Raw genomic sequence first — 12,351 nt, 5'->3', positions numbered from 1 at the left:
GCCTGGGTGGCTCAGTCGTTAAGCGTCTGCCTTCGGCTCAGGTCATGATCCCAGGGTCCTGGGATCGAGCCCCGCATCGGGCTCCCTGCTCGGCGGGAAGCCTGCTTCTCCCTCTCCCACTCCCCCTGCTTGTGTTCCCTCTCTCGCTGTGTCTCTCTCTGTCAAATAAATAAATAAAATCTTAAAAAAAAAAAAAAAACATATCCAACTGGAGTGACATAAGCGTAAATGCAGGCCTACTTTTATATACAGAAATAAATGCAGATATGTGTGGATACATAGATTAGTATACATACATATATTTCCAAGCTCTCTGTCCCTGAGTGTGCCTAGAAGCAATGACACTCCAGTAGCAACAAGCACACCTAACATCCAGATCTTGGCCTCAAAATACCATTCTCTGATAAAAAGAGCCACAGCTTCTTGAAAAAAATGAGCCCAGGGCTATTGCAGGAAAAATACAAGATGAGCCTGAAGGATCTAGTAGTACCAGAGAATAGAGAAGTATACATGTATACACACAAACAAAGGGTAGGAGTATGGCAAAGGACATAGAGTCAACCTAAAAGAGATCCCAATTGGGGCACCTGGGTGGCTCAGTTAAGCATCTGCCTTTGGCTCAGGTCATGATCCCAAGAGTCCTGGGATCCAGCCCCCCATCGGGCTCCCTGCTCTCGCTGTGTCTCTCTCTGTCAAATAAATAAATAAAATCTTTAAAAAAAAAAAGAGAGAGAGATCCCAATGGCAAAAGCTGGATAATTTGGTCAATAAAATAAATAATGCTAGCACTGAACTATAACCTTAAGAATAAAATAAATATCCGTGAACTGGAATTGATATAAATGACTATGTAGGTAGACAGAAAAACAGAGGAGAAAGGACAAGTCTTCCTTACAAAAGAATTCCAATTAATAAATAAAGAAAAAATTAGGAAAATAAAGAAGTACTTTTAGAACACAACAGCAATAATTACTGCAAGCATGATCTACTGACGAATGCTAAAATTAGTGAGCAGAAACAGGATACTGGCAAAGCCTCAAAGTATTCCCCCCTCAAATATTTGCGAATTACTGTGGTGGTTTTAATATATGTCACAAATTCTTTGACTCTCCTCCTCCAGGAAGTAGGTGTTTAATTCTTCCCCCGCTTGAGGGTGGGCTGGACTTAGCAACCTGCTTCTAATGAACAGAGTATGGAAAGGGAAAAATAACTTTCCAGTGGAGAAACTTGCCAGAAAACATCTTAACAAAGTGATCACCTGTGATAAGTCATGTTGGTTTCACGTATCTCCTATATGACATGATAAGAAGGGCACTTCACTGCTATGGTATTCTTCCCCCCAATATCCATAACCACTCTAACAAGAAAACATCAGACAAACCCAAACTGAGGGACATTCTACAAAATACCTAACTAGTACTCTTTAAAAGTATCAAGTCATAAAAGAAAAGACCAAGAAACTGTCACACATTAGAAGAGATAAAGGAGACTCGAAAACTAAAAGCAAATGTAATATCCTTGTTTAAATAATGGAATGGAAAAAGGATATTCGTGGAAAAACTGGTAAAATACAAATAAAATCAGGGGTTTGAAGTATTGTATGAATGTTAATTTCTTAGCTTGATAAATGTACCATGGTTATTTAAGATGTTAACATTAGGGGAACACAGTGAAGGGTATATGGTAGTGGTTCTTAATAGGAGCAATTTTGCCCCATAAGGGCCATTGGGCAATGTCTGGAAACATTTCTGATTGTTAGAACTGGGGAGAGGGTACTGGCATCTAGTGGGTAAAGGACAGGGATGCTGCATAACATCCTACTGTACAGGGCAACCCCCCACGACAAAGGATTATCTAGTACAAATGTCAATAATGGGAAGATTAAGAAACATGGTATAAGGAAACTCTATGTACTATCTGTGCAACTCTTCTGTAAATCTAACAGATCCAATCACTTCTCAATTCCCTGGTCCAAGACTATCTCTCAACTGGATTTTTTAGGAGAGCCTCCCAACAGGTCGTCTTGATCTTATTCTGTAACCCAGAGTGAAGTTTTTAAAGCATAAATCTGATCATGTCACTCCTTTGCTCAAAACCCTGTAATAGTTTCCATTGCACAAAGTAAACATCCAAGTGCTTACAATGACCTACAGGTTCTATGAGATCTGGACTCAGCTATCTCTCTGACCTTACCACCTTTTCTTCTATTCAGTCCAGTACAGGTACACTGGCCAAGCAGGTCTCTGCTTCAGGGCCAATGCAAAATGTTTCTTCTACCTAGTATGCCCCTTACTTCTTTCAAGTCTTTGCTCACTTCTCATCAAGTACTTCCCAGACATCCTCTTTAAAAGTGCACAGCCTCTGTGACATTCCTGTCCCTCTTGCTTGCTTACTTGCTTGATTTTTCTCTACAGCACTCATCTATTACCTTCTAATATAACAATAACTCTCACTTATTTTGTTTAATGTCTGTCTCATCCTCTCTAGAATGCAAGATTTATAAGGGCAAGGGTTTTTGTGTTTGGTTCGCTATTGTAACCTGTGCACCTAGAATAATGCCTGGCACGTGTACTAAATGCTCTATAAACATTTGTTAAATGAATGACACACCTCTGAACTCCTAAATTAAATATCCCAGTGTCTTTCAACCACTTTTCATCACTACTGCATTTTCTGTCTTATCTCCTTAAGAAGAATATGATTTGGGGGTGCCTGGCTGGCTCAGCTGATGGAGCATGTGACTCTTGATCTCGGGGTTGTGAGTTCGAGCTTACTTAAAAAATAAAAATTCTTTTAGGAAAAGAAGAAGAATATGATTTGGAGAAAAAAGAATAGGCTTTGGATCATGGTTTCATCACTTGATAGTGTATGTCTCTGGACAGATTATTTAACCTCTCTAATCCTGTTTCTTCATCTGATGGAGAATGACAAAGGGAAGACTATAAAGTTAGTAACACTTACATTGCAGAGTTAGTGTTAGAAATAAGGTGGTAAAGTGTCTAGCACATAGTAGGTACTCCATAAATAAAAACTAATATCATTGCTTCCTCCTCACTAGCTCTTCAGCTTCACAGTAATATCTATCTAGCCTTTCATGCCCTTTGTTTTCTCCTAATTGAATCACCCTTTCCAGGCTTCCTGTTTGTGATCCAGCCTGGACTCCACAGTTCTTTGATTCACTCACAATCCTCAATATCAATAATTTCCTTATCCTTCAGGAATCTCTACCAAGCAGGCATCTGCAAAGCACTGGGTAACAGCCTGGGTTCTGGAACTGAACTACCAGTTTTTGCAACCCAGCTGTTCATCTTATAATCAAGGAGATTAACAGTACCTACCTTATGAGCTCCTGGGAGTATTAAATAGTTTCTTCAGCTATACACAGAGTGATCACCTGGAGAAAAAAAAAAAAAAATCAAACAACCATGCATATCGGTGCCCCTACAAATCCAAGGTGTACAATCTCAAATGGGCCTTCAATGCTGCCTAACAATCCTTCATTTTCCTACTCATGTCTCTTTCAGCGTCTGCCCCTCTCTCCCTCCATGTCTCTCTCTCTCTCTCTCTCTCATTCCCTTGGAAGTTGTTATAAACTCACATATTCTTTTTAAGAACTCCTATTCCACCACATTCTCCTTCTCTCTTAGCAGGTATTCAAAAATGATACATGTTGGGCGCCTGGGTGGCTCAGTTGGTTAAGCGACTGCCTTCGGCTCAGGTCATGATCCTGGAGTCCCGGGATCGAGTCCCGCATCAGGCTCCCTGCTCGGCAGGGAGTCTGCTTCTCCCTCTGACCCTCCTCCCTCTCATGCTCTTTGTCTCTCATTCTCTCTCTCTCAAATAAATAAATAAAATCTTTAAAAAAAAATGATACATGTTATCAACTCATTCTCCTTCCTGCCCTGTCAGTTATAAACTTTATCTCCAACTTTACCTCCTTCCTTTCTGTTCACTAGAATGGAAAATCACCTCCTACCCAAGGCTAATTTCTCTACCTATGCCTTGGATCCCATCCCCTCCTATTGCTTCCAAATCTTTATCCGAGGCGCAATTATTGCTAATTGAAAACTTTTCCCAAGTCTTTGGCTCCATCAATCACCTTTCTCCCCCTCTCTCCCTGCCCATCTCTCCCCAACTTTGGTTCTTTTCAATCCCATATAAATGTGCCCCAAATCCTCTTAATTTAAAAGGGGGAGGAAGTAAACTTCTCTAAATCCCTTGCATCTCCCTCCACCTATACTTTTTTTCAGTTCTTTGTTGAAAACACTGTATTAGCTCTGAATTAGCTTATATACAGAAGCACTGTATAAGCTTCTGTCGTTCACTATTAACTCCCTAAATGCATTACAATGTAGCTTACCTGCACTAGCTAAAGTTACAAATGACATCTTATTCAGTCCTTATCTTATTTGGCCTTTTCATGGCAGGTACAGTGTTGACCACTCTTAGTCCTTGAAATACTCTCTCCTCCCTCAGCTTCTGAGACAAATCTCTCAGTTTCCTTTTTTCATCTTTGGTCTGTCTGGCACAGATGGTTGGCTTCTCTTCAGTTGCCTGCCCCATACAGTAGCTCACAACCTAAATCTTCAGCCTTGCTCAACTCCGTAATCTGATTATTTACCCTGTACTGTTGATAATAATACTTCCTCAATCTCTTATACATCCACCCCGCCCCTTTTTATCCCTCATCCTTTCTCACCAAGAACTGCTTCCTAACTGATCTTGCTTCCAGTTTTGCCCTTCTCTAATCCAGCATTCACTTGACTGTCAACATGGTAGATCTAAAACACAAACCTGATTCCATCACAGCATTTTTCCCCACTAAATCCTCACAGCCTTCAGGATAAAGTCAAAGCTCCTTAACTTGGCTGATAAGGCATTCAATGATTTGGCTTCTTACCACTTCACTGGCCCCAGTTCGAAAACTGTGCTGTCCACCTGTGGCTACTGATTACTTGAATTTGACTAGTCTAAATTGAGATGTGCTTTAAATTTAAAATACATACCAGACTCTGAAGACTCAGTATGAGAAGAATATCAAATATTTCAATATTTACAAAATATTGATTACATGTTGAAATAATATTTTAGCTATATCAGGTTAAATAATATATTATTAAAATGAATTTCACTTTTTAAATGCATCTACTAGAAAATTCAAGCATATATATGACATATTTGTGGCTCACATTATATTTTTATAGGACAGAGCTAGTCTAAAATGTTTTTTCCCATATCTCGAGGTGACAGGGTTAAGGGAAGGGGGAGGCCAGATGGGTTAAGGAGCAAAATAAACTGGTCTTTTATCAAAAATAAATAAATAAAATTAAAATAAAATGTCCTTTCCCTTTTTCTGCACCTAGTTAAGTCCTACTCTTGAAGATTAGCTCAGGTAACCCACAAGGATGCATTTCAGGACTCCCCTTCCCCAAGACCCCAAGTCTGAGTCAACTACCCCACCTACCTGAGTCGACTCCCCCTCCCCAACTACTCCAAGTCTGAGTCAACTACTCCCACCTACCCCACTCCAATTCTCAGACAGGTGGTGCTTCCACCCATAGGAATCTACTTACACCTGTGTCATAGATCACATCACATTGTTAATTATCAGTTATCAACTATCTTCTCCTCCTCCCTGTACACTGCTTGCAAGAAAGAACATCATTCTACATTACACTCAGGGCCTACCATGCCTACCACTTAAAAGGCAATCAAAATATTCGTCAAATAAATATGATCTATTCCTGCCCTGAAAGTTCCTAGAATTTCTAGTTCTACAAGGAAAACAAATCAGCAGTGAAGGAGCCTAGACTTTCTAAAGAGCTCCAGTAATGAAAGGACTGTGGTGGTGGTGAGGAATAGGAATTACAGAGAGAACAGCAATGAGAAAGTACAGCTCATCACACACACCTGCCTCTTAGAATGAAAATAGGGATTTGCAGCAGTGATAGGGAACCTTGAACTCACTCTTGGCATGCCAGGGGCCACAGTCTGGTTCCTAAATTACTTAAACAACCCAACCAACAAAAGAGTATGATTTGGCAGTTTTCAATACAAACAGCTAGAGCCCAGCACCTGTTCCACTTAAACAGCACATCATTACAGTTAAAAACAACAACAAATCTCTCTCATGAAGCAAATGCTAATCTCATGATGCTTCACCATGGAGCAATTTAGAAGAGTTATTATATGAAATGTGCCAAAGCATGAATTTATGGCTGATGCTTATTTGGCAAATACGGTTGGCACTGCTAGATGTTGAAAAACATGTATGCAAATAAGCAAATAAAAGTTTTTAAGCTCTCAGACTTAAATATTTACATTACCATAAATGTACAAAGATAAATGTTTATATGAGTACACATATAATGCATTCCAGGAACACATTTTTTAATGTGATTGTCAGAAACAGTTATGAAGTGGCATTATTTCCTTATGGGCCTCAGGGTAGACTCTTAAAAATGAATTCTGACAGAATGTTAATGGGGTACAAACATTAAGCGAGGAAGTTTCTCTGTACTATCACTGGGTAAAATGAATACTCATAATCATAACAGTTCAAAGCAATCTTATCTTTTCCTTTCGCCAAAATAATTTCTTCCCTGGGCGCCTGGGTGGCTCAGTCATTGGGCGTCTGCCTTCGGCTCGGGTGATGATCCTAGGGTCCTGGGATCGGGCTCCCTGCTCAGTGGGGGGCCTGCTTCTCCCTCTCCCACTCCCCCTGCTTGTGTTCCCTCTCTCACTGTGTCTCTGTCAAATAAATAAATAAAATCTTTAAAAAATATATTTTCTTCCCATCCCGGGACCCAGCCAAACATAAATATCAGCCCCTAAGTGGGAGATAGAGGACCACACATCACAAAGCCGTAAAGAAAATAATTTGACATTTTTTTCCCACGTAATATAATCAAGTTAGAGTCTCCAAAATAAAGACATGATAAAATATTTCCCCCTCTGACAGCTATGGAAAGATGTTTGTTTTTTCACATAGTTTGTGAGTTGGTCATAGCCAAAACTCACTACGAATGGTATGAATTCTGCTTCCATTGTTAACTATTAATCTCTGGGCCGAAGCTATAACTCCCATCTTTGAAGGCACAAAAATGTACCACACCTGCCATTATAGCTTACTAAACGAGTCACCAAAGAGAAGAAGTGCCAGGCACTTCAGAAAGTAATTAAGCTAGTCAGCAAATTGAGCTATCTGGAAATGCTCTGAGATTACAGAAGAAGCCATCATGAAGCGAGTATCCAAGACTGCTCATGGAAAGTTTTACCCCTGTGCATAATTCACGTTTTTCACTTCCACACTACAGAGAGCAATATGGGTTCTCCCACTACACACATTTCTACATCATTTCATTTATCAGGGAAAAAAGACGCTGTGGCTGAACAAAAATCAGTACGCAGGCCCCAAAACAGAATCCTCAAGGCAAACCCAATTCAGGTGAAAAGCTGTTGACATACATCATCCAATGACCTAAAAATAGCCTTTTATGTAAGTAAGTCTCCAAATATTTAATTCAACGTCTAATCTTACCACATTTAACAGAGGCAGAAGAAAAATGTATTAGGTTTTCTATAGCAAAGCCAATAAAGATGAAATCATAGTTTTCTTTTAACTCGTCACTATCCCCTTAGGGCCAGCCTTCTAATAACTCCATTCCACAGCTTTCAAATTCCTAAACTTGGATCTTGAAAAACAAAACAAAGGATTGCAAAAAAGTAACATTTAAAGGTGGGAAATCTCTTTCCTGTTGCACTCTGCAGTCTTTAACGTTGTCAAAGGGCGAAAAACGAAATCAAATTCTCAGACGGATGGTGCAGGGAGGGGGAGGGATGGGGGTTCAGACTGCTAGTCCCCAACGCGGGAGGTAAGACAAGTAGCAAAAACGGATGAGTCAAAGGGCAAAGGAGAAACAAACTGACCGACCGAACCACTGAAAATTCCCAAACAACCCAGCAAACCCGCACGTTAGCGGGCTCACAAACCGCAGGGCCAAGTGAGCAGGCAAAGAGCCCCCGGGTTTCGTCCCGGCGCGGCTGGCGAGCCTGCACCGAATCCTCCCGGATTTGAAGCGGGATGACCGTGTGTAGACTTAGCAAGAGAGAGAGAAGCCCTTCCTGCCCCAGTCTCCCCGCATCCAGCTCTTCACAGGCTTCACTTTCCCCAGCAGCCTCCCAGCCGCGCCCGGGGGCGTCCCTCTTCGCCAGGTCCCAACTTTCCCTCCTCTGGGGGGCGCCGAGCTACCGGGGCCGCCGCCGCCGCCGCGGGAGGGGGCGGCGGCGGCGAGCCCCGGGGGCGGCGGGGCTCGGGGGTGGCCGCAGAGCCCGCGCCAGGCGGGACACACCGGCCGCCTGGGCCCCCGCGGCGGCGCCACTCGACCCCGCGCAGCCCCGCCCGGATTCCCCCAGGTCAGCGCCCTCACCCCAGGACGACCGTGGTCCCACAAATCGGCGCCGGAGGAGAAGGGAACCGAGGGGACGCGGGTAGCCCTGCCCCTGTTACCTGAAAGGCGCACATGCCGCTGTGGTGACCACCATCGTCGGCCGTCCCGTCCCCTTCCCGGTGACCGCGGCCGCCGCCACCGAGCAACTGACACTGACTAACAAGTAACTAACTACTCGCCGCCGCCGAGTCTGCCGCGCGCTCCCGGCCGCCCGCCGCCCGCCGCCCGCCCAGCCCACCAGCCTGCCAGCCTCCTCCCAGCCCAGCGCGCCACCCCTGCGCGCTCACACTCTCCGCCGCGCTCCTTGAGGAGCGAGCACGCGCGCGCGCACAAGCCCTGGCCTTCGGCCCCTCTCACCAGTCTCTCTTCGACCCCGCGGGAGGAGTCACCGTGACGCCCCTCCTCTCGCGTTCCTACCTCCAGAGGATGAGCCTATGAGGGCGCCTGACTGGTGACGAGGGCGTGGCCAAAGGAAGAGGGCGGGACGACCAGGACCTTGGGCCAAAGTGAAGGGAAATTTTGGTTCCATTAAGTTCCAGAGGAAAAGGGCAAGGGCGTATTGGCCCTTTTGGTGCCGAAGTCCCCTGGTGAGCCTGCCCTCGAATACAAAACATGTGTTTCCAAGGACTCCAGTGTATAGTAATCACCGATTCCTTTCTGCCGGCCTTAGCAATTTAAAAAACTACATCTCCCAGAAACCTCCGCGAAAGTAAGTCTCACCTTGCGTAATCACGTAGTCCTTCGCCGCATTTGAACAAAATAATCCCTTCATTTTTCTGAAGGTATGGAGAATAATATTCCATTTCTCTCCCCCCCGGAACAATTTTAAATGTTACTGCGATAAGAAAAGTTACCTATGGGAAGATGGTTAAGCGACTAAGTAAAGGGAAAGAAAAGATATCAAAATAGAGTACTGCGGAGGAATTTTTTCCATGCTGTGAGACGACGGAGTGAGAAGAGTGAAGGCGATTGAGAGGGGCTCAGGGAATTGTCCTCTGTGCAAGGGACTTTCTTTAGGCCCCAGGCCCCTGCCTGCCCCTATCGTCAGCAGGTCAGTAAGCAAGGCGAGCTTCGGGGTGGCCACAGTGGAGGTGCCCTTCACCCCTTGAAGATCATCTCTCTTTTGCTGTTGTTACTGGTTTGTCTCGGTTTGAGGCCGACTGAATGGGGGCGCTTCACTTCCGGTTGGGGGAGGGGAGGAAGGCCGTCCAGGGGGAGGGGGAAGACAGAACTCATTTCCTGTGGGGGTAGGGTGATGGTTTGGGGGTGTCCAACCCACTTCCATTGCCGGCGAAGGCTGGAAAAGGTGATACTTGGTGCCATTTGCATAGACGGTATCTTAAAGTTTTAGGATTGTGTTTTATGTGAAAAGTTAGGTTATTCCACAAAGTTGTGCTAATCACCAGCCTCCAGTCAGAATTTATGAGTTTTATTTCCACGTGTAAGATGGAAAATTTCCTTCCCCCCCAAAAAATTTTTTAATGCGTTCATCAAAGTATTCGAAGACCCTTGTTAAAATTACTCAGCTCTACAAGACATACTTTCTTGTGTAATTATAGATTGTCCACCCCTGCTCCCCTACTCCAGCCTTGATTGAGTGAGGTATAGTGGTGTTCACTGTCTTGGCATGCCACCGGAACTCTGTAGCTGCTCTTTTAAGGAGGTGGTTTATTATAGGACTCAATGTTTTACATAAATTATGAGGCATTTTCACCTTACAAGAGTGGAAGTATCGTACTGAAGTACTGAAATACTTGGTGTTACCTTAACTGGTACGATTAGTGTCTTAAATTCTTAGACCTGTCGTTGATTTGAGGCTACAGCTTTTGCCCTGTACCTGAAAACAACTTCCTCAACCTTAAAAATTCTTACATGTAACTTTCATGTAGCACTTGTGAGAGTTGTGCATTGGTACATTTTTACCTTTGTAATTTAATTAATTTCAGCACTGATTAAAAACTGGTATCTCCTCTTTGTGTTTTCAAACCATGGTGCAAGGATCATGATACTCAGCTAGATTTTAAGCAAGCAGGACATTTGGCTCACAAAGGACAGAAGATAAGTAAGACAGAACTTTTTATTTTTCCTATGTTTTCAGTGTTTTATAAGAAACAATATGTAAAGTGGTAATAAACACTCAACAATTTAGATTTCTTGGCTTCTCTTTTCAAGTATCACTGTGTGTGTGTGTGTGTGTGTGTGTGCGCTGAAGGAATCAATCTGGAGCCTATGAAATCTCAACTTTATTAATTTTAGAATACCAAGTGAACTGTAATGTCTTTAAAGGATTTTTAAAAGAATAAGGCCTGTGTATTTTTTCCTTTGGGATTTGTTATATAATCTATCCTCAGAATTTGCGGTTGTTTTAATTCTAGTTCTTTTAAAAAGTTATTTCACTTAGAGTTTATTAGAAAATGTGTTTTAAACTAAATATTACAGTAAGGAAAAAATATGTTTTAACCTGTGAACATTAAAAAAAAATCTAAGACCCTAAAATCAGTGAGTTATCTTTAGAAAGACTACAAAATTTCTGCAATAATTGAAAAGGCAAGACCTGATAATGTCTGTGTTATTATTAATTGAAGGTTAGGGACATGTAGACTGCCTCAAGCAAGTATTAATTAGTTGATTAGAAAGAAAGTGCTCACTATCTTCCATATTAATGTAATATAAAAGAAAATATGATATGATCACCCTGACAATTAAACTATAGTATTAGGAGTTATTGAAGTAAGCAAAGATTGTGGAACTAAATGAAAAAGATAGAGAAAATTTAGTTAAAATATTGATGGAGATACGTAGTATTGCCTTTGGGAAACTGGAGAGCAAAGAAGTTTTTTTAATTGGGTCTTTATGATATTCTGTGGAAGAATTGCAGTATAACAGAAATAAGAAAAATTGCTGCAGCTGAAAGACTTGAGCAGCTTGAAGAGCTGTCTCTTCTGAAGAAAGTAATATATACAGCACATATCTGAAAGAAAACGTTTTGTGATAAGTGGTAGTTAATTCATTGGTTCCATCAAAGAAGAAATATTAGAAAAGCTTGTGAAAAACAGAGGGGAAATGTCCACGGAACCTGCTTTTATTCTTTAAAATCTTTAAAAGTGTTTCTTGAGAAAGGATTGCAATCTTCCAAAGACTTTTTTTTTCCTTCTGTGCTCTTTGTTGCAGCTTTCTTTGTATGTTTTAATAGAAACATAGTATCAAAATTAGAAAAATAAAGACTTATGGAAGTGTACTCTGCTACTTCTTTGAGTTAATGATTTTGAGATTTTCGTTCCATCGCTTGCCATCTATAAGAAAGAAATTGTTGGTACTTTTGGGCTACTCAGATTAGATAGCCATTTTCTTTTCCAAAAACAGTCATTGGATATACTGCTCACAAAAGTTTAAAACATTAAAATAATAGGTCAAAATTCTGGATTCCATTTCACTGAAATTTGATTATCCACAGAGTGCTAGGTACTATATAAAGTGCAAAAGTGTCTTTTTAATTTCTTTTGTCCACCTTTCATTGTAAAATCATGCTAATGTTTTACAACCATTGCTTTTTTTGTATGTTTGTTGTTTTGGTAGTTTGTTTTTGCCATGGGGTTAAGTGTTAATGAGAGTATCCTAACAACTTGGTTTTTAAACTTACTACTCTTCTGTCTCTTTATCTCTATTTCAAGAGTATTCAAATGAGAATACCCCTTAATGACTTTTCATTATATCAGGAAGAGTTTATTGAGTGCTTACTGTGGGATAGACCCTGTTCTAAGGACTTGTGATGTATCAGTGAGTACAGACAACCCTATTCTCTTGGAATGTACTCTCTAGTCTCCAAATGAAAAGTAGAATATTGCTCCCTTGGTATTCCTAAATAAGATCTATTGTACAATCATTGTTCATACTGGATCGA

General features: G+C 41.8%; 1 protein-coding gene and 1 long non-coding RNA gene across 10 annotated transcripts in view; one reads left to right on the top strand and one right to left on the bottom strand.

The window, feature by feature from the left end:
- LOC145723224 (uncharacterized) overlaps positions 1-8,795 on the bottom strand; it is a 40,479-nt gene extending 31,684 nt beyond the window's left edge. Inside the window, exons 1-2 of one of the 5 annotated variants that reach the window (XR_014148141.1) lie at positions 8,510-8,795; positions 3,339-3,394 (exon numbers count right to left, since the gene is read on the bottom strand). This is a non-coding gene — a long non-coding RNA (uncharacterized LOC145723224). The remainder of the gene's footprint in view (positions 1-3,338; positions 3,395-8,509) is intronic. The other 4 variants (XR_014148143.1, XR_014148142.1, XR_014148144.1 and 1 more) reach the window with 4 other exon arrangements.
- Positions 8,796-9,018: 223 nt separating this feature from the next.
- Positions 9,019-12,351, top strand: part of HMG20A (high mobility group 20A) — a 95,006-nt gene continuing 91,673 nt past the window's right edge. For 4 of the 5 annotated variants that reach the window (XM_081829635.1, XM_081829634.1, XM_081829633.1 and 1 more), the window contains exon 1: positions 9,239-9,501. The gene's annotated coding sequence lies outside the window, so the exon portion shown is untranslated. Of the gene's footprint in view, positions 9,160-9,238; positions 9,502-12,351 lie in introns of those variants that run through there. The other variant, XM_081829637.1, reaches the window with a different exon arrangement.

The sequence above is a fragment of the Leptonychotes weddellii genome, chromosome 9 (genome assembly GCF_054177405.1).
Source record: "Leptonychotes weddellii isolate Sample4059 chromosome 9, ASM5417740v2, whole genome shotgun sequence".
Lineage (NCBI taxonomy): Eukaryota > Metazoa > Chordata > Mammalia > Carnivora > Phocidae > Leptonychotes > Leptonychotes weddellii.
This window is presented reverse-complemented; position numbering and strand designations above follow the sequence as displayed.